Source organism: Lactuca sativa, chromosome 7 (genome assembly GCF_002870075.4).
Source record: "Lactuca sativa cultivar Salinas chromosome 7, Lsat_Salinas_v11, whole genome shotgun sequence".
Classification (NCBI taxonomy): Eukaryota; Viridiplantae; Streptophyta; class Magnoliopsida; order Asterales; family Asteraceae; genus Lactuca; species Lactuca sativa.
In genome coordinates, this window is record NC_056629.2 from 28,699,039 (window position 1) to 28,722,893 (window position 23,855).

Here is a 23,855-nt window from a genome sequence, read left to right on the forward strand (position 1 = left end):
CAAAATTGTTCTCCGTATTCTAGACAAGTTCTACGTATTTTAAACATGTCCTATGCATTCCAGAATCGTTCCAGACATGTCAAAATTTAGATATTTCTAAGGTTTGTTGATCTAGCATACACATATGTAATCCTATAATTGTTTAAAACCCCACCAAAAATCACAAAAATACAAATAATACATATATAATTGCATATATTCTCTAGGTTCTAACATATACTCCAAATTAAAGACATAATTATAAAGATAATGGAAACTTACATACAAGAAATGATACTCTTCATCGTTAGAAGAAGACATTTGAAGTATGATTGGTGTCCTAAATGATGTCTATAATGTAGTTCGAAATGAATGAGTTTGAAATGAGTTCGTAATGGTGTTTATAGGGGGACCATATTTTCGAATCGGGTCATATACCCATTTACCCTATGTGAAATATGGGTCCAGAATGACCCATTCCAGACATTGTGGTCATTTTTCAAAAATATGTGGTTATTATTTTTTTTAATAAGCATTATCAAGTTAACCAATTAGGTTGCGGTGACTTAGTTAGACCCCGTTTGTTTACCTCTTAATTGAAAAACTAAGAGGTAACTTCTTAAAAATTAAGATGTGGCTTGTTTGGTACCCTCTTTACTAAATACCCCTGAATCTAAAAAAATGTCTCTTAAAAAATAAGAGATCAACCCACATCTAAAAAGAAAAAATAGACGGGAGCTGCCCTCCCTCTCCTAGGTCTCGCTCTTTCTTTCACGCCTCCATTTTTTTCTTTCTCATCCCCGCACACAAGAACCTCCCTCCAGATCTACTGAGAAGTTGTGTTCCCTCCCCATCATCGCAATCGACGGCTTCATCTCCGCCTCCAGCTTCATCGTCGATGTCCTCTCCGACACCTGCACATCCGAAGATTTCTACAAGTAAACTTTTCGTCCTCTCTCTTCTCATGCTATGTAATCTTTGCTCTATTTAATCAGAAGGTTTGTATATTTCATATGCAAGTCTCGATGATTTGATTTCACAGAAAAGTTGCTTCTTTTTTTTTTCTTTTTCTTTTTATGTTAACTAAAATCAAATGTGTATATGTTTTATAAATCAGAAATCTAATCAGACTTGCCCCTATTTATCTTGGTATTTTTTTTTGAAATCAAACCTTTGAATGTGGCTAAAATCTGAAATCTGATTATATTGTTTGATATGCTTGAAATATGATGTTATGTTGTTAAATAAAATATGAGAAATCAGAGTTACCTCGAATCAGAGTTGCCTCTATTATTTGATATGATGTTAATGATGTTATGAAATCTAATAAATCATAAAATATTTTGTTAAATGATGTTATGGAATCATAAAATATGATGTCAAATAATGTTATGAAATCTGATAAATCAGAAATGATATTATGATGTTTAATGTTGCTGAAAATATGCATTTATTTTGCTTGAATGTTGCTGAAATATGTATTTGTTTGTTGAATTGATCAAAGACATGAGAGAAAACTCGTCAAGCATAAGGGGGAGAAAGTGATGACCAAAACATACATGATATGAAATGGGGTTCAGAAGGCAACGAATATATGACTAATTTGTGTAACCAAATTGCAAATCAGTTGTGGTTAAATGCTTAAAATTAAATTTGTAGGATTTTGTTTGGATTTCAGTATGATTTGTGGATTTAAAAATATTTATGTTTGATTTGAATTTGTGTTTAATTTTGATTAATGCTCAATTTGGATTTTATATGGTGTTTATATTTTTTTATAGATATTTAAGAAATTGATTCGGTTATTTTATAAACAGACACTTTAATTCACTAAAAAATAAGATAGAATGGTAAAATTGTCATTTTTATAATTCAGTACAGCAATTCAGAGGTTCCAACCAAACAACATGCTAAACATTTAGATCTTAAAATTTCAAACCCTCCTATAAATTTAGACCTCTTAAAAATTTAGATTTTAAAAATTCAGATCCTACCAAACAGCCTATTGTGACAACCCAAGTTGTCCCGTTACATTTCCCCGTTACCGTTAACGGAATATTCCACTGTATAGAAGTTCCATTAATTAGAGGTCGTCAATTTAATAAATATCCCAATTGTTTACATTTAACATGCCGCTAAGTCGTGATAAAAGGGAATAAAAACACAGGACACACATTTCCATTTATTTGGAAAATGTTAAGATTTATTATTACGACCACTAAATCGGGTGCGACCAAAAGCCCCGTTTAACGGCAGTATCGGGTAAAATTCCACTGAGCCCCGACTGTGAACCCTATATAAGGGTGAGTGGAGTCCATTGGAGACTTTTTACACTCTCTCTTTATACTCTCTCTCTAGACTCGTTTTCGCCCCGAATCCGCAACCAAACGCTTCCAAATTGTAAGTCTGCTTACCCTAGCTTGTTCTAAACATTACTAGCTGTAGTTATAGCCCAAAAACCATTCAAGAAGGCATGGGATAAGGAGTTTACGGCCCAGGAACACTCTAGGGTCGTAAACCCCTAAAATGGTGCCAAACATGCCTTTAAACTTGCCCTTAAGCTTGGAAACTAGTTAGGGATCTAGCCTAAGAGTGTTTAAACATCAAAACACAATGAAATGGGGGCATAAAAGTGAGTTTACGGCCTAAGCACATGCTTAGGCCGTAAACCCCTCAAAACCTTGTCTAAATGCCTCCAAAACACTCCCAAACCACACTAGGGCTTAACACATAATTTAGGGACTTAGTAATTGGGGTTTTGATCACTTAAACACATCAAATTAAAGGAGAAAAAGGAGTTTACAGCCCAGGTCTATACCAAGGCCGTAAACTCCCCAAACCAAGCCAAAATGTTGGTTTTTGTCCCCCAAACGACCTTAGACATTTACCATAAAATACTAGGAAGGATTTAAGGGCTTAAACACATGAATTGGAGGGGTAAAAAGGAGTTTACGGCCCAAGCTAGTGTCTAGGCCGTAAACTCCCCAAAACACATCCAAATGTTAGATTTAATCCCCCAAAATAGCATCACACTTCATTAGAAATTGCTAGAAAGGTAATAGGGGCTTGAAACTTCACAAAACACTAAGGGTGAGAGTTTACGGCCGTAAACTCCCTTAGGAGTGTCCCTAGGCTGTAAACTCCAAGTTAGTGCCCTTAGAAGCCTCAAACCCACTCATGCCTTTTGGGAAAAGTACTTAGAATAATTCAATGAGCAAGTAGGAGCCTTAAAACACCTTAGAACCCATCACCATGAGTTTACGGCCGTAAACTCATGGTGAGATGTCCCTGGGCTATAAACTATGTGATAGGGGTTTACTCTCGGATAACAAGCTCCATTCCTTAGCCATACACACCCAAAAACGCTACCCGGGACACCCAAACACTTAGCCAAAGTGTTTTCCGCTCCTGTGAGCGCGTATATGTGTTTAATTAGTATTATATATCCTAATTGTATGTGAACGTATGTTACCATATGTTAAATATGTTGGAATAGTGTCTAAGGCTGCAACTATATTAGGCAAGTATTTGACCCGGTTGTGCATGGTCCTTTTGGGTTGCCTTCACCATAGCAACTTGATAGGATGATTTATTAAGAGAGAGTAAATATTATTAATATATTATGGGAATAATATAAAGAATAATATATTGTTATTTGATTAATATAAGCCATAGAATTGATTGGAATTAATTTGGTGACTTAAAGAGGTTAATTAAATAAAGGGGTATAAACTGTCAATTGTTTGATAGTTAAGCTTTAGACTATAAATCCTTATAGATATATAGTGGACGGATTCTAGAAGCTAGGATAGCTTCAAAATCGTCCAATGACTTATCTAAGGAAAGGATTTGGATAGCCTTAAAAGAAGATTATCCAATTAGGGTTTAGGTTGTAACCCTTAAGGAGTCTACAAATATAAATAGACCCCATAGCCAAGGCAAATCGGCACCTCACCTAAAGTAAGAGAACCCTGGCCGATTTCCTCCCCTCTCCTCTCTCATAAATCATCTTCCTTACTATTGGTGTTTGTAAGCCATTAGAGGAGTGACATTTGTGACTCTAGAAGCTCCAAGACTACAAGATCAACAAGGAATTCAAAGGTATGGTTCTAGATCTGTTTCAATGTTGTTATTTAACCTAATTAGCCATTATAAGTCTTGGATTCAAAGCATGTTTAATTAGAAAGCCTAGATCCAAGCATTAGGGTTTTGCATGCGCACATTGGAAAGTTCTTATGGCTAAAACCCATCAGTGGTATCAGAGCCTAGCTTGGTTTTCTTTAAATTGTTGCTTGATTAACTGAAACAAACCTGCAAAATTCGATTTTTTGGTTTCTGAGTCATGGACTCGGCGAGTTCCAAAGTGGACTCGGCGAGTAGGCCTGACTCGGCGAGTCCCTTTGTGCACTCGGCGAGTCCAGGCGTCAGGAATGGCCAGATTCGGGATTTTTTTCATAATTATCTTATGGAAACTTACCTTAATCATAATAGATCAACCTAAATCCGATTTTTTGTTATATATGACTATTATCTTGATCTAGTTAAAGGTATTTATCAACTAATAAAATATTTAATTTCCTTATATGATAATTAATTAATTATTTTAATTATTTTGGTAATTATCTTTCAAAGAAATCTTGAATAAAATCAAATATAGATAATTAGGATATTAATTGTTAATTGGAATTATTTGTTATTTGATCCTCTATGTTTTAAATGTTTAAAACTTTCCCTCAAGTTTTGAAATTTATATTTGTGATTAAAAGTTTTAATTTAGACAACTTAAATTTCAAACCCTAGATTTTAAAAGGTTTAAAATACAACCCTATACTAATATGATATTACTAGAATAATATATATATATATATATATATATATATATATATATATATATATATATATATATATATATATATATATATATGTATAACTAAATGCTAGTCTTACCGTTAGTAGGCCTCATTCACGAAGCCGATCTATAAGGTGGGTATAAGGTTGCGGCCTATAAAATGGCGCTTAATGGGTGTACACTCACCCCCACCGCTTGCTTGATTGGTGGAGGGTCGTTAGCCGAACGGGTAGGATAGGGCAACCTCATCCTCTCATTAAAAGTATAATAAGTAATACAAAGTAACTACACATTTTTTTAAAATTTCCCAATCTTAGTTACTTTAGGAAAAGTGAATTGATGCAATCCCATTAAATTACACTTTGCACCCTTGCCAACAGTTAGTGGAGCGTGTGTGGTTTACCGGCACACTAATTGGTTCTAAGCAAAGGTGGCAAAGGGTGATTCCTTGTTTATCATAGTTCGATGGAGTGTGTGTGGTTTACCGGCACATCGAATAGGTGATCGTTACAATGAAGGCACCATGTGAATTTGCATGGTAATTCACACCCGCTTTGTGATCCTCGGTATCCCAGTCACAAACAAGAGGGGCATATCGAGATTTAAACATGCCATTGAATAGTTTCAATGAATCTCTTTCAAACCTAGGAATTCTCAATACACTTAGGACTAATAGTTAAGTTTTGTGATGGAGAATTAGTGAATCGTCATTCACTTACCTTCAATTTATTTCCATGTTAGATTACGGCATCCCTTTTCTAGTATGTAAATGTTATTGTTGGATCCTAGCCCTAATTTTCTTATTGGGTGATAATTAGGGATTCTTATTCTAATCTACCTTTGTCCTTTTCTTTTGTAGATGTCGAACGCTAACAACGCTGCTGCTAGTTCTTTCACGTTGATGAGCCTTTGCCAAAAGGTCACCTTCGATGGAACGAACTTTAGCGAATGGATAAGATACATTCGCACCATTGCTCGCTATGAGGATAAGGAGTATGTCCTCGATGAGAAGCTCGAGAAAATCAACCCTGAAATCGCTACTCCGGCCGAAATCACCGCTTTTGAGACTCATGAGCGAGATGCAACGAAGGTACATTGCATCATGATTGCCACCATGAACTCCGAATTCCAAAAGTCCTACGAGGACATGTACCCGTACGAGATGCACCAAGACTTATTGGAGAGATACCACCAGAACGCGAGACAAGAGCGTTATGAGATTTTCACCAACATGATTTCCGCTAAGATGGGTCATGGAGAATCTCTTACCGTGCACCTGCAAAAGATGCAAAGGTATGTCGACCGCCTTCGTAAGTTAAATGTTGACTTTGGAGAAGACTTGGCGATCGACATGGTGCTTCACTCTTTGCCTCCGATGTACAACCAATTTAGGATGACCTACCACATGAACAAAGAAGGTCACCCTAAGCAAACTCCAAGGTCTCTTGAGGGTTGCTGAGAGCAACTTCAAAGACAAGTCTGTTGCACCGACTCCCAATCCACCTGCTGCTCCTGTCTTGGATATTGGTCAAGGAAAGGGAAAGAAGAGGAAGGCTTCATCGAAGAACTATCGCAAGGTCAAAGCCCGAGATGGTGCCTCTTCTAGTGGGACCAATGTTGATCCCGCTAAGCCCTGTCCTAACCCGAAGGAGGCAGAGTGCCACCACTGCCACAAGATAGGACATTGGAAGAGAAGCTGCCCAGAGTACCTGCAAGCAATCAAAGAAGGAAAGATCAAGCCATCTTTCGCAGGTATATACACAATTAAATCTAACAATTCTAATCATGCTATTTCTTGGGTTCTTGATACCGGTTGTGGTTATCACATTTGTTCTAATGTGCAGGGACTAAGAAGAAGTAGGGATGTGGAGCAAGGAAGGATCAATCTAATCATGGGGAACAGAAGATCGTCGCCTGTGACCAAGATTGGAGTGTATTCTTTAGCGCTTAGGAATAATTTGTGTTTAGATTTGAACAATTGTTGCTATTCGCCAGAAATGGCTAGAAACATCATTTCATTTCATGGTTTATATAGACAAGGATTTAGATTTTCTTTTAATAATGAGAATGGTTCTATTTTGGCTTATCTAAATGGTGTCTTTTACTTTGAAGCTATACCATGTAATGGAATATATGAAACTGTTATGATTGTTGATAACTTAGGAAATGATGTTTTGAATATAGATTCTTCCACTAGTATGGATAAAGCATCCTTGTGGCATTGTCGTCTTGGACATGTCAACAAGAAACGCATAGCCCAACTCCAAAAGGATGGAGTGTTGGAGTCATTCGACCTTAGGGAAGATGACACATGCGAGTCTTGTTTACTTGGAAAGATGACTAAGTCACCCTTCACGAGTACATGTGAAAGGGGTGAAGGTCTATTGGACCTAATACATACCGATGTATGTGGACCGTTTAGATCAACCACGAAGGATGGGAACCGCTTCTATGTGACCTTTACCGATGATTATAGTAGATATGGGTATATCTATTTAATCAAGCAAAACTCAGAAACCTTTGAAAAGTTCAAAGAGTTCAAGAATGAATTGGAGAATCAATTGGGCAGGAAAATCAAGATGCTTCTATCCGATCGAGGAGGAGAGTACCTAAGTCTTGAATTCCACGATTATCTCAAGGAGTGTGGAATAGTTTTGCAATTGACGCCTCCTAGGACACCGCAGTTGAATGGTGTGGCAGAAAGGCGTAATCGAACCTTATTGGATATGGTTCGCTCTATGATGAGTCATGCTTCACTACCTATCTCTTTTTGGGGGTATGCCTTAGAGACTGCCGCCCATATCCTTAACCGAGTCCCTACTAAGAAGGTTGCCAAAACACCTCACGAGATGTGGACAGGGAAAGCTCCCTCGTTGGCACATATCAAGGTTTGGGGTTGCGAGGCTTTCGTAAGACGAGATACTCACGACAAGCTTGAACCTCGAAGTGAGCAATGTATTTTCATCGGCTACCCGCAGACATCCTTTGGATATCTCTTCTATAGACCGAAGGACAATGTTGTCTTCGTTGCGAGGAGAGGAGTTTTCCGAGAGCGAGAACTCATAAGCCAAGGAGACAGTGGGAGGCAAATCGAACTTGAAGAGATTCAAGAGTCGATAGATGAAGGAACCTCTACCGTTGGCACTCAACCCGAGGAGGAAACTCCGGTTGAACCGATTGACGAATCCTTACCTCTTAGACATTCCGATAGAGTTAGAGTTCATCCCCAGTTTTATGGTTTTCATATTACTACCGAAGGGGACACGTATATTAGTGATGGTACACTAGTAAATCTTGACGAACCTAATAGCTATAAGGAAGCCATGGTAGGCCCGGAGTCTGCGAAGTGGAAAGAGGCAATGATAGCGAGATCCAATCCATGTATGACAACCAAGTTTGGAATTTGGTTGATTATGTGCCCAGACGTAAGACCGTTGGGTGCAAATGGATCTTCAAGAAGAAGACCGACATGGATGGAAAAATACACACATATAAAGCGCGATTGGTTGCGAAGGGCTTTACTCAAACTCCCGGAGTTGACTATGATGAGACCTTCTCACTAGTTGCGAAGATTAAATCTATTAGAGTGATGCTAGCAATTGCCGCATTTCATGATTATGAGATTTGGCAAATGGATGTCAAGACCGCTTTCCTTAACGGAAAGTTGGCTGAGGATGTTTACATGGCTCAGCCAGAGGGGTTTGTGGATCCGAAGCATCTGAATAAAGTATGTAAGCTTGAGAAGTCCATTTATGGACTTAAGCAAGCATCTCGCAGATGGAATCTTTGCTTCGATGAGAAAGTCAAAGAGTTTGGATTTGTACGAAGTGAAGACGAATCTTGTGTATATGTCAAAGCCAGTGGGAGTATAGTAAGTTTCCTCGTTCTATATGTCGATGACATATTACTCATAGGAAACGACATCCCGACTCTGCAAGAGGTTAAGTCCTGGCTCGGGAAGTGCTTCGCTATGAAGGACCTCGGAGAGGCTTCTTACATTTTGGGAATAAGGATAGTAAGAGAAAGAAGTAAGAGACTAATTGGACTTAGTCAGAATACTTACTTGGATAAAGTACTAAAACGATTTAGTATGGAAAACTCGAAGAAGGGAGAATTATCGATACAGAGTAATGCCAGATTGAGTAAGACTCAAAGTCCGAGTACCGAAGTTGAGATAGCAGAAATGAGTCGAGTACCATACGCTTCCGCAGTTGGCTCAATCATGTACGCTATGACTTGTACTCACCCTGATGTAGCCTTCTCTTTGAGCATGGTTAGCAGATATCAGGGGAATCCTGGCAGAGCACATTGGATTGCGGTGAAGAATATCCTTAAGTACCTTCAGAGGACGAGGGAATGGTTCTTAGTCCTCGGAAGGAGTGATGACTTGAAGGTGCGAGGGTACAGTGACGCCAGTTTTCAGACCGACAGAGACAACTACCGTTTGCAGTCGGGCTGGGTCTTTACCCTAAATGGAGGAGCAGTAACATGGAAGAGTTCCAAACAGGAGACCGTAGCTGATTCAACGTGCGAATCAGAGTACATTGTAGCGAGCGAAGCGTCGAAGGAGGCAATATGGCTGAAGAACTTCATCGGTGATCTTGGAGTTGTACCTGCCATAAAGGAGCCCATGGAGATTTTCTGTGATAACGAAGGAGCGGTTGCCTTGACCAAGGAACCGAGGGATCATGGTAGATCAAGACATATCGACAGAAAATATCATTTCATTAGACATCGAGTAGAAGAAGGACAACTCGTAGTGAAGAGGATATCATCAGAAGATAACCTAGCAAATCCTCTTACGAAGGGACTGAGTAGGGTTAAGCACTTGCAGCATGCTAGGAGTATTGGGCTGAAGGATGATATTAGCATAGATTAGATAGTATTAGAAACGTGTAATAGATAAATGTAATTAACATTTGATGATTAAATAAAGGAGTTTTATTTATGAGTAATGTTACTATCTTATGTTAATTATTTAGCTATTGTTTCACTTTGCATGTTTTGACTTCCAGAATAATTGAGTTTATTAGGAATAATCGAATTGTTCAAATTGTCCACAATCGTTCATATGTTGGAAGTAGATATGAATGAAGATTGTCGTGAATTGGTGTGTAGATTGTCTAAATGGTGTTAGACATAGAAAAGGGTTGCTGCAACGTTCATGAGTGCTTTTGAACTAGTTTTGAGCATTGGAACAAACCCACGCTTGCTGGAATCACCTTATGGAATATTATATAAAAGGGTGATCGCAAGACGATAATATCATATAGTCTTAAAACCTAGATATATGGTTTGTTATTTGTTAATTGATTGTACATTGATAATGCAAAAACGCATCAGTAACTCGGTGTTATAAAACGCATTGTTGTGTATAGTTGGTTAATGAATAAGTAAATGCATATAAGTCGAAGTTTATCTGTAACTTTTATCTAAGAAGGTAAAAGCGATATCTCGGCCGCTCGATGGTTTGATTTGACTTATGTGTCGGGCCCGGTCAGAATTGAATTGATGTGTTCGATTAAGTTCTAAGTCGAATAAATCGGAGATCGAGAAACCTAAATGCTTGACTAACCATTCCATAGGATTGTCAGCATGGTATCTAACAGAGGACTGTACGATCCCTTATCTAAAGGACAAGATTGATTAGATCAGAGTTTGACAACGTCTTTGAGAGCTACGATTGCAAACCGAATTGTACTTGTGCATATAGTTACTAGACTTATCCAAGTGGGAGACTGTTGGAATAGTGTCTAAGGCTGCAACTATATTAGGCAAGTATTTGACCCGATTGTGCATGGTCCTTTTGGGTTGCCTTCACCATAGCAACTTGATAGGATGATTTATTAAGAGAGAGTAAATATTATTAATATATTATGGGAATAATATAAAGAATAATATATTGTTATTTGATTAATATAAGTCATAGAATTAATTGGAATTAATTTGGTGACTTAAAGAGGTTAATTAAATAAAGGGGTATAAACTGTCAATTGTTTGATAGTTAAGCTTTAGACTATAAATCCTTGTAGATATATAGTGGACGGATTCTAGAAGCTAGGATAGCTTCAAAATCGTCCAATGACTTATCTAAGGAAAGGATTTGGATAGCCTTAAGAGAAGATTATCCAATTAGGGTTTAGGTTGTAACCCTTAAGGAGTCTACAAGTATAAATAGACCCCATAGCCAAGGCAAATCGGCACCTCACCTAAAGTAAGAGAACCCTGGCCGATTTCCTCCCCTCTCCTCTCTCATAAATCATCTTCCTTACTATTGGTGTTTGTAAGCCATTAGAGGAGTGACATTTGTGACTCTAGAAGCTCCAAGACTACAAGATCAACAAGGAATTCAAAGGTATGGTTCTAGATCTGTTTCAATGTTGTTATTTAACCTAATTAGCCATTAGAAGTCTTGGATTCAAAGCATGTTTAATTAGAAAGCCTAGATCCAAGAATTAGGGTTTTGCATGCGCACATAGGAAAGTTCTTATGGCTAAAACCCATCAAAATAGGTCATTGTGTGTGTTCGAGTCCTTGCGTGACTCCGAACGCCCAAACGGCACCTTCGTCGGACCTACTTACGCCAGGTGAGTTCATACCCCTGAATGAACCTTTTAAATGTTTTTATATGTTTTATAGAGGGGGAATACAAGTTAAACATGCCAGTTATCATATCAATCACATGTGATTGATAACCCGCATGCACAAGATTTTACGATACTGTACACTGTTTTACTGAGTAGGACACTATAATGGTTTTCTAAAAGATTTTCATTTAATTCAAAACTCTTACTTGTACTGTTTTATCTAAATTCACTTTAAACTGGTTTATGAAGGATTTCCAAAGGCTTTCAAACATGTTTTTACAAAAGAATACAAATTGTGATTTTCCCGAGTATAAAGGTTTTTCATCAAAGATTCCCTTTTCGACGTATACTTTACTTGTTAACCACTGCTGCTTCGCTTATACTTATTTTATACTCCTACTCTGTAACGCTTTCACTTATACCTGAAGTCGCTTATACCTGATGACGCTTATACTTATTCACACTCTTACTTAGTGATACGATTCTACTTCGCTTATACTTGAGATCGGCTCTACTTCACTTATGCCCGATACGCTCTTACTTCACTTGTTGTCGTCTCTACTTCGCGATACACTTGTACTTATTCGACACTTATACTTCACTTGCAACCACTCCTACTTCACTTGTTAGACACACCTACTTCACTTGTTAGACACTCCTACTTCACAAGAATCACTTCTACTTGATACACACTCAAGCGTAGTTAGATGTATGTCGGTACTTGTATAGAGGCATATAAATAATGATTGAAGGACTTAGGAAGGCTTGTCCGCCCTATTTCCTTTTCTTCGTTGAGATGTGGTCTGGTGGGATCGGATGTCCATCCGAAGGTCATTTGATTCATTAGTTATATACTATGTATACAAGCTTAGGCATACGGGTTACTTCAGTCAATTCAGTTAAGAGTCTCTACCTCTAGTCTACACTTACATTAGAAACCCACTATTGAGAAGTCTCTACCTCTAGTTCAGCACTTTCATTAGAAACCCACTATTTGGGATGCATCTTCAGGACACGGCCTTCTCCGTCGTCTAGTTGGTAACTAAAGTCTCATGTAGGGAGAGCGGACATTGTGTGTATAGATCTTTACGGGATTGACAACCCGCACCCAGACTGCTAGCTACAGTCCCAGCCTACCAAGCCAACGGGTGACAAATGTCACATTTTAGACGCTTGTAGGGCGTCTGGTACTCTAGTCAGTATGGTTACGAGTATCCCGGGTTACCTTATAATTCATGGCTTTAAGGTAACGGTATTTCGCCAGCTATTTACACTGTATGCTGGTAACTCATTTTCAGAGTCACACTGTTTTGACCTTACAAGACGTATCTTTCATTTGATGCTGTCTGGGGTCTATCTCCACTGTATTCACTGTGTTCACTGTTTTAGACCTCGCTAGACGTATCTTTCATTTGATATTGTCTGCGGTCTGTATTCACTGTTTTAGACCTTACTAGTTGTACCTTTCATTTGGTACCTTCTGGGGTCTGTGTCTCCACTTGTTAGACTGAACCAGACGTGTCGTTCGTTTGATACTTTCCTGGAGTCTATGGTTCCTTTCCTTAGTCAGCAGTCCTCACTGCTGAGGCATATGATGTTCTCTGATGTCGTTTGCTTTCCTCAATAATCAAATTCAGTATTTTGAAAATGATAGCAACTTAGGGAAAACTACTTTTACTACACATCACTGATCAGTCTTGGTAGAAGGCTGCTTTTATTAAAGAAAATATAGGATTTTCTGGAAAGGACTCTAATACACTGAAAACACTTAAACTACTACTTTATAAAGTTATTTGAATAAATGTCACTAAATACTTATGAACTCACCAGCATTTGTAAAAATGCTGATACTCGCTTTTCAAATAACTTGTATTCTCAGGGTAGCATTAGACAGGTACACCTCGGAGCTGTTGATGAAGATAGCTTAGTGCCAGGCCGTACTTACTTATATTTACTTGTATTACTTTGATACCTTGTACTATAACCATGTAAAACTATTCTATTAATGCAATGTTTTGTTGTACTTTGATTACTATAATGCATGTGTTGTGATACTTGACATGACGTCATCCACCCCAGAACGTTTCCGCCGTTCCGGTTTTGAGGTGTGACACCTATAGACATGTTGAAGATATAGTGGATAACATATTGACTCTTGTTCAAATCCCGACACTATGCAGCTCATGTGGCCATCAAGGTTCGTCTGCAGTGACTCGAGGACATAAGACATAACCTCTTGTTCGCAACGGAAGATTAATCGGTGCGTGAAAGCTGGTCCGAAAACTCTCGTTAGAGAATATCACTTTCAAAAAAGAAAAAACTAATAACATTATAAAATGATTAGATTACTCAATTTCCATGGTAATAACGAATATATATCGGATAATATTTTAGACACCAAAACATTTATAGCGCACATACAATATCTAATTTGAGATGAATGAATTCATAACAATTATGTAACTTATAGATTAATATAGATTAAAATGTAGAGAGTTTATCGTGATTCTAAAAAATAATGGTAATTTAGACTTATATCTTAAAATTTTAATTAACTAAAGATAAAATCATCAAATGTATCTTTTAATTTTAAGAAAAACATAACTAAAAGAACGGCCATTATTTTCTTTTTTGTTTTTAAATCTACTAAAATTAAAGTTTAAATCACTAAATCACTACTATCACGTATCCAATTTATTATGTCATTCTGACTGTATATTAAACTTTTATTTTTAATAAACATGTTTCACCTCTAGTTGTTTTATTAATTAAAATAAGACATACATAAAACATGGCCTTAAAGAAATACGGCATTAGCCATCTCCACAAAAGTTCGTCATCGTTTTCATGAAAATGGCTTTGCGAACCATGTTAACTATGTTATTTTAATGTATTAAAATACTAGGTGTGAGACCTGTGTATTATACGAATTGATTTTAAAATAAGATTAAACATTATATTAAAGTGTAAACAAAAAATATTTTTTAATGTACAACTTTTAAAATAAGAAAGGAAGAAAACGTATTTATTGCAATTTGATATTATATATATATATATATATATATATATATATATATATAACTTTAATTTTAAAAATTGAAACAAATCAAAAATTAATAAGTGGATAATATTTATTTCAAAAATACTACAAAATGACAAGTGTCAAAACTCATAAGAAATTAACATATGACAAAAAAACTTTCATCTATTAAGAATGATTAATTTAACAAAGAATTCCAAAACACAACATAGAATTCAAAGTTATCTACTTTATTTTTACAGTGTATCTAAAGTTAGTGAACAAGAAAAAGAACATAGTTTTAGTCAGAGTTATTTTAAAATTTAAAGTAAAATATATTAATAATAAGAAAATTTTAAAGTAGATTTATAAAATTATGAACTAGTCAGAGAAAGCGTATGGGACTAGATTTTCCTTATGTTCCTTATGGGTCTTCACTTAGAACTTATGGACCCCTTCTCCTATGTTACTATCGACACCTTCTAGATCATCAACCCTTATGTTTGTATATCACACAACTAGACTCAGACTCACCATCCCACTTATGGTTGGCCCAACAATCAACAACTTGCATTGGACCCTTCTTCATCAACTAATTGTTACAGTTAGGATTATTCAGCTCGTATAACACCACCCCTACCATCGAATTGGTTCGACTACTCTACTAAACCGGCCTAAGATTAAGCAAATTCTTTTCCAAAAAATTTCAAAGCCATTTATTTAAACGAATCAAGAAACACATGATTGTACATGGATTCTAGAGCCACATCGCACCCTGATGCTTATGCAAGTATTCTTCAAACTATTAGTAATGATTGCATTTCTTTATATTTATTAGTCAATGACAGTTCTAAAAAATTTGTAAGTAATGTAGACAATGCTATCCTTCTTAATCAACATCCATATCGTACTCTCTTTCTATCTCTTTGTGTGTATGTTAACCACCTTCTCATCACCCCTCAAATTATTCAAAACTTTATTTTCGTTTGTCATTTTACTCGTGACGAACTGACAATAAGTGTTATGTCAAATTTAGTGAATATGTTTTTACTATGAAGGGTTAAGATATTTGGAAAATACTTCTCCTGTGTGATAACATCTAAGATCTTTATCTTGTCACCAACTCAACTCCTCAAAAGTTTGTTTCCATTTCTACCTCAATCTGGCATCAACGCCTCAGTCACACAAGTTATCAAGTTTTTCAACATTTAATGTGGCACTCCAAAAATTACAAAGCGGTTTTTTATTTTAAAAATAGATTAACCAATTAAAACATTTATGTCAAACCACTAAGTAACATTCATTTGATTAAAAACCATATGTTATTAGAGCTAAATTACAAACAGCGAAAACCAATTTCTTCGATGCGTGTATACAATCCCGCCGAACTCTTATCACGAACTACCTGCAAAACATTTTATCTATAAGTGTAATCATAAAGCTTACTGAGTTCTCCAGTATACCACATATTCCATCATATATACAATGCATCCACACAAGAGTTTGGCTCTAGCCCCGAACAATCAAATTTCATATCCACATAAACATACATAACAATCATACATGAAATAACGGGTCTACTCCAACCTTAGATGGATGTTATGGGTCGAATCATAGTCTTACATTTTGTCATGGGCTACCCCCATGGTCTTACAAGCAAGTGTCATGGGCTACTGTCACACCCCGAAAACCAAAGGCGGAAACGTTTCCGGGGTTGACTCCAAGTTGAGTATCAAATCCAATGCACATAGTAAGTAAAGTAAACAACCATTACATTACATATCAAAGTTTACATTTGTTCAAAAGTAAAGTTGTACATTCGTAATACATAGTATATATGAACAAAAGTAGAGACGAGTCTTCTGTACGCTTCGTCTTCTCCAAAAGGATCGCTAGGTACCTGTCTAATGTTGACCTGAGAATACAAGCAGTTTGAAAATCAGCATAAAGCTGGTGAGTTCATAAGATGTTTGTTTTTGTGAAAATGTACGAGTTTCCTTTGGTTTACCGAAAAGTTGTTATCCAAGAAAATCCCATATTTTCTTAAAAGAAAAGATTGGTTGATTGTTAGGTTACACGGTTCTGGTTATGTTTAACTATGATCCCAGGAAAGTTCCATACTTTCCTGATTGTATATTACTAAGTGTGAAAGATATATAGTTATCTAGTTTATTACTCTTTTCTAGTTATGTAATGTTTCCCCAGGAAAGTCCCATACTTTCCTAAAAGTAATTTTAGTTATTGAAATTCGATATACGGATTGATTTCCATTCGTACCTATTGTATTAACTAGGTATTCTGATATCCTAATGGTGTTATCTTGAAGTATACTTAGCTACATATCTTCGTATTCGTGTTCTTATTCTTAACATATTCTTATACTTATTCGTATTCGTATTTGTATTCGTATTTGTATTCGTAGTCGTATTCGTTTCCCTAATCCTACTCCTATTACTATTTGTATTCGTATTCGTATTCCTATTCATATTTGTATTCGTAGTCGTATTCGTTTCCCTAATCCTACTCCTATTACTATTCGTATTCGTATTCGTATTCGTATTCGTATTCACATTCGTATTCGTATTCGTATTCGTATTCGTAGTCGTATTCGTTTCCCTAATCCTACTCCTATTACTATTCGTATTCGTATTCGTATTCGTTCTGTTCCTAGTTATAGTTTCGTTATTCGTTCTGTTTGATGATTAGTATGAATTATTCGTAGATTATGAAACATAGTTTAGATTATAACATTTTATCAAGAAATCTATGATTAGTTTGAAGGCTAACTTCGTAATTCGAACTATTTAATAAACACAGTTATTGATATTAGAACATACAGAATGAAATCAATTGAACAGAAAATGATAAGTTGGAGTACAAGATTTCCTTGTACTTTTGCTTGTATTCCCCCCTGAAAACAGTGAAAACAGTTGAAAAAGGGTAGGGGTATGAACTCACCGGACAAGAAACGTGACGATTTCGGATGCTAAACGTTGGTCTGGGGCTTGCAAATGCACGAAGTTCCTAAGTATAATGTAAAGATACACATTTGTATCTAATTAGGACTTAGATTAATTATTTGTTAGGGATAAATACTTGTAGTTGCGGAAACACCCCATTACGAGTGTTTGGAGGGACCCGGGTGGCGTTTAAGGACACATATAGTTAGGATAATGAATTGGGACTTCAAAGGAACAGTCCTTAGGGAGTTTACGGCCACATGACCCTCTACCCATGAGTTTACGGCCGTAAACTCATGGTGGGGTGAGTTATGGCACAAAATGGCTTGTAACACTTAAGGGCATTTTTCTAGGCTTGGTTTAAGGACTTGGAATGGATTTTAAAACATCAAAATGATTAATTTATGGGAGTTTACGGCCTAGCATAGGCTCCTGGCCGTAAACTCCTTAATACTCATGAAAATGGTGTTAAATGATGCTAAAACAAATCACATGTGATTGGTAAAATTGTTTCAAGACTTTACATGCATTTTCTTGATGTTTTGAAGAGGTTTTTGGAGTTTACGGCCTATGAGACCCCTCTCATGGCCGTAAACTCTCTTAGAGGGTAAATCCATATGTTTTAAGGCTAAAAACTTGTATGTAAGGGCTTCTAAAATTCATTCCAAGGCTTTAGGGGTGTTATAGGGGCTTTACAACACTTTAAAAATGAATTTACACCAAGTTTTAAGGAGTTTACGGCCCAAGCACTTGCCTTGGCCGTAAACTCACAATAATCCCTCAGAAATTATGTTTAAGGTGTCCAAAATGCTAAAACTAATATCCTAAAATTCATATCTAAGTCTTATAAGGGTTTTGGAAGGGTTTAAGGTCATGAAAACCTCAATTATATGAGTTTACGGCCCAAGCATGAGGCTTGGCCGTAAACTCCTTCAAAGCCTTCAAAATTCATGTTTAAATTGTTCTAAGTCCATTCCATGAAGTCATTTAACCATATCTAAAGTCCAAATGTGTTTAGGAAGGGTTTTATGGCTTAAAAACCCACTTAACTTAGTGTTTACGGCCTAGGCAGCTTCCTGGGCCGTAAACTCATATAACATCTCCAATCTCATGATTTAATCTCGAATTTAGAAGCCAAATATGCTATACAATGAAGTTAGGAAGGTACCTTAGGGATTTGAGGCCTTAAAATTGAGTTTTGGACCCTTGAACTTGGATTTTAGGAGAGAGGTTAGAGAGATAGTAGAGAGAGAAAGAAAAAGCTTTAAATGATAGCTTGAACATGTTTAAGTAGGTCTTAAGTTCGGGACACGGTGGAATTCTACCCGATACTGACGTTAAACGGGGCTTTTGGTCGCACCCGATTAAGTTGCCGTTACCCGATATGGTTGATTCTAGAAATATTTCGCTCATTAATACGAGGCGTTAGAATGAGTTCTAAGGGTATTAGGACACTCATTAAGTCATAAAATAAAATCCACATTAATGACTTAATTAATTGACGGAAATCGGAAACGAAATCAGAAACGGCGATTGGACGATCAAAACGAGTCGCGAAAAGGGGTACAAGCAATAAAACGAAATTTCGGGTTGTTACAGCTATCCCTATGGTTTTTTCCTTTTAATTCCATGGGCTACCCCCATGGTCTTATAAGTAAATGTCATAGGCTAACCCCATGGTCTTTTCCTTGCAATGTCATGGACTACCCCAATGGTCTTACAAGCAAGTGTCATAGGCTACCCCCATGGTCTTTCCCTTGCAATGTCATGGGCTACGCCCATGATCTTAGAAGCAAGTGCCATGGGCTACCCCCATGGTCTTTCAAACAATACATAAATTCATATGTAGTTAGGAATAAGATAGACAGTCACTAATCCACCATAGAGCGAACAATCAACAATAACATCACAATCAGACATTAGACCATGAGTTCTCAGGCTATCCAACTTAGACTACATAGAACCTAGGTTATCACTACCACATAACCAGATAGCGTAAACTCATAATATAAACTAACATAGTACATTTCCTTGGCAACTAGCCTTCCTTAGTTACCTTGCCCTTAACCACTTCTCAATGGAGTCATTCGCTAGTCAAACATACAAAATCCTAATAACTGGCATTCCCTAGTTACCTCAACCAATCATAACCCCTAACCGTAACATATGATCAACATGCAAGACCCTAAGAGTCTAGCAAACCAAGACACCAAGTCTCCTAAACTACGCATGCATAACAAGGAGTCATCCTAGTTAACTAGCCTACTTTTACTCTAATAGTACCATTATCCTAACATACATATGATATACAATGAGATACATGGCATGGAGAGAAGACCAACATCACAAAGAGTAAAATCACTAAAGTGATTAAGATAATTATCCAGCTTCCTGAACACCAACATCACATATCAATAATCTCTACTTAGCTTCCTGAACACCTACATCACATATCAATAATCTCTACTTAGCTCATATATCAAGTACCACTTAATACTACTTATATTATGTTTAATTTGTACTTTTATCGTCGTTATAACAATCTATTCATGGAACGATTTACTCTTCTCAATTTAATTAGTTATCCTCATCGGTATATCCCAATATCCACTTCTATTTATTTATTTAATAGACCCAACTCAACATCCACTTTCTTAATAATCTTGATGTTTCTTAATAAAGCTATGTTCAAAATTAATTTAGTCCATATAAATGCTCCAATAAATAACTCACCAAGTAAGTTATTCAAATATCATATCCCAGTGAATAATTGGTCTATTTAATTCATAAACATTGTTATACAGATAAGGCTATATTAACATTTTAAACTCGTATTTTCTAATATATATATATATATATATATATATATATATATATATATATATATATATATATATATATATATAGGGTCTGGTTCCTGTGAAGACTCATCTTAAAGCGAGAACTCATGAGGTACCTTAAAAAAATCTGAAAAAAATACAAATCATAAAATCGAGTATATGTCTATGTCTGAGAGAAAAAAATTGGATTTTTTTTTTTTGATAATTAAAATTGATCAATGATTCAATTTAAATTTTTTATTTTGCATCATTATGATCCATGATTCAATTTTAATGATCCAATTTTTTTTCTTCCTGACATAGATCTATGCTCGATTTTATGATTTGTAATTTTTTTAGATTTTTTTAAGGTATCCTCATGAGTCCTCACCCGATCATTATATATATATATATATATATATATATATATATATATATATATATATATATATATATATATATATATATATATATATATATATATATATATATATATATATATATAAGGAAATCTCGAATAAAGTCTCAATATTTTGGGTTAATTTACGATTTAGTCCCAAATTAAAATTTGTTTACGAAGAATGACAGAATACCGGCTAAAACTTTAGAATAACCCTTCATGGCCGGTTTTGCAGATTTGGCCAGTATTCCGAGTTTTTTCGTTAATTGATCAAAATTTTATGGTTTTTTCGTTAATTGATCAATTACCCTTAAACTTATTGTGAATTTCACTCATCCGCGTCTGAAACTACTACTCATTTATGTTTTTCACTTTTTCTTATCCACCTCTACAAGTTGTACTCTTTCAACTTATTTAGTGTTTTAATCTATCACGAAACGACATACTTCTAAGGTCTATACTCTAAGCCAATCAACCTGACAAGAAAATAAATTTATTGACACGAAAATAAACGGGATGAATCATGCACTTCAACACGCTCATGTTAAACTCGTACCATAATTTTCCAAGGACAGTAGCAACATCTTGGTAGCAGCTAGTCTTGCCTTGGAAAGACCACAAAACAAAGATTCGTTTGAACTTTGATACCTCATTTCACACACGCACACACACGTTCCAGATCAAAAACTTTTATGTGTGTGTACATAAAAAGGAAATATAGAGATCTATTGAGGGGTGTGTGTATATATCCCTTATCGCATCCTTCCTAATTTTGCAATAGATAGAAAGAAACAGAGGGAGAAAGCGGGCAAATGAATTAAGGTTTTAAACAATCAATAGAATGAAAAAGAAAATGAGTATTAACGAGAAAGGTTATCCCACAAATTTAAGTATACCTGATTGGTGTTATTATATATGTTTTGTGGTTATCTCAATACTTAAAGCAATGTTGAAATCAAAAGAAAATATACAATATTTTTGTATGAATTTCATCTTGCAATCATGGAGCTCTATATCTTTGGTAAAGCTTTTCAGACAAATTTATGAAGTTTCTTAGGTTTTTGGATTGTATAGATACCTTTTTTATAAATTTTGTGACTTTAAACTGAATATATAACGTTGTATAAAAAGAAATGAAAAAAATACACTCATTTAAAAAACAAACCATTTTTTATATATTGATAAAACGGTTATTCCAAAGTTGTAGCTAAATTAACGAAAAAGTCTCAATATTTTGACGAATTAATGAAAAAAGCCGGAATACCGGCTAAATCCACAAAACCGGTCACAAAGGGTTATTCCAATGTAACATCCCAAAATTTAAGACCAAAAATTTCGTTTTTAAGACGGCTATTCTCGATTTTCCGGGCTAGAATCGCTCCTGCAACATCACGCCACTACACACGCATGATTAAACCATATTACACCCACATGCGAGAAAGACTCGTAAAACAGCCACCCCCGGCGGTAGCAGGCGGTGGTCAGGATGACAGAAAAGAAAATGGCAGCGGCCACTATGGTTGGCTGCCATGGTGGTCCTCACCAACTTCTAGCCAGCCGAAACACACACGCACAATCATTATTACGCTTGAACATGCACAGCGGCAGGGGCTGAGATACGGACACATACCATGCCGGACTTCGGTCTTGGAGGAGGAGAGTGGCGACAGACTGAGCTGTGGGACGCACTACGGCAGCAGCGGCAGTGACGGCGCCGTCCGGTAGCGTTTAGTGATGGCGACACACCCACATCGATCACAACGGCACGACGTATGTCTCGGAAGAAGGAAAAACGCACTAGCAGCCTCAGTACCGGCCTTCAGACCCATTATCGAAGTCGCAAGGAGTCGCCGACGGTTCGTTATGGTCTCACGGAGGCGGCGGCTGGGACGAGGGGTAATAAGGTGGCGGCGGTTTCAATTTTAGGGTTAGGGTTTTGGGTCCCTGTTCCATTAAAATGAGAGGGATGGAAGAGTCGTCGGGTATAAGTCCCGTGTTCTTGAAACTTTGACTCATTTATTCATTTTTAGTCCCTCCCCACCATATCTTCTTCATTTTAAGTCTAATATTTACCCATTAGCCCCTGATCTCATAATTTCCTTTCAAATTCGACCCATGAATTACCAAACAGCCCCTAATATCTTAATTATGACATATTCAGCCCCTCCACATGTTTTCCTTTTTAAATTAAATCCAAATAATTAGCACGGAGCCCTTGTCTTCATAAATATTTACAAAATAAGTACGGAACTTACACCTTTGACCCCCAACTCCTAAAATTTGTAGCAATTAACCCTCGAGACCAACACATTGCCATATAATTATTGATTTTTGGGCTACTATGCTTTCATTAATTTCTTTATTTATTTATTTAAATAAACAGGCGTTACAGCTCTCCCCTACTTAAATTAGATTTCGTCCTCGAAATCATTCCATGCCATTTCGTACACGCCCTACCACTCTGGTAACATGGTCAACATCCTGGGCACACCCTAGCCCTTCCTACGGTAGCCATGACCCATCCTCGTAAAGCCCTAAAATCCGCAGGTGAACGAATTCCTCACCACAAGATCACATCCACTTCGTCTAAAATTTGCTACCTTAAGATAGTCTGATTCCCTGACAGGCCACTCATACAGAATCATTATCATTGAATCTAGTTCGTTTATCTCACAACTGATTACTCAACTTCTGATCACTCGCGATTCCCACTATAAAACAGGGTCATAGACCCAATTATCCTTCAATAACACTTAGACTCGGCCAAAGCTCAACTAATTCCACTGCGAGTGACTTGGCATACCCAAACAATCTGTCATTCCGTCCGAACTTGCAACCCCAAACACAAATACTAACATTGTCTAGACGCTGAAACTGCCCGAAAACCGAACTGCCTGAAGTAGTATGTTGCCACATGGCTGCTTCCCACAAGCTACCGAGACCTCCTGGGTCTCAATTCGATCGCCAATCATCTAAAATATCGGGTTTCGGCCTGGCTGCGGAGCCAAAGGACCCCCACTTAGTCGCCTCACATGGCTTCTGAATGAAATCCTACTCTGGAACTAGTTGCAACTAGTTATCATGCCACTGGGGTTCTAAAAACCTCATGATCTAACTGATCGGGTCCATACGTCGAATCATGTCATCTTCAAATCCAAGTCTGAAAGTGATTGCTACCTGACCAATGGTAGCCTTATCTCACATGCCCTGAAGCAGTCTGTTGCTTCTCTGATCTCATAACT

At 36.7% G+C, this 23,855-nt stretch overlaps 1 long non-coding RNA gene across 1 annotated transcript; it reads left to right on the forward strand.

The window, feature by feature from the left end:
• The first annotated feature begins 406 nt into the window (after positions 1-406).
• Positions 407-1,738, forward strand: LOC111892686 (uncharacterized). The gene is made up of 2 exons (XR_002850622.3): positions 407-917; positions 1,484-1,738. It is a non-coding gene; the product is annotated as an uncharacterized LOC111892686 (long non-coding RNA).
• The last annotated feature ends 22,117 nt before the right edge of the window (positions 1,739-23,855 follow it).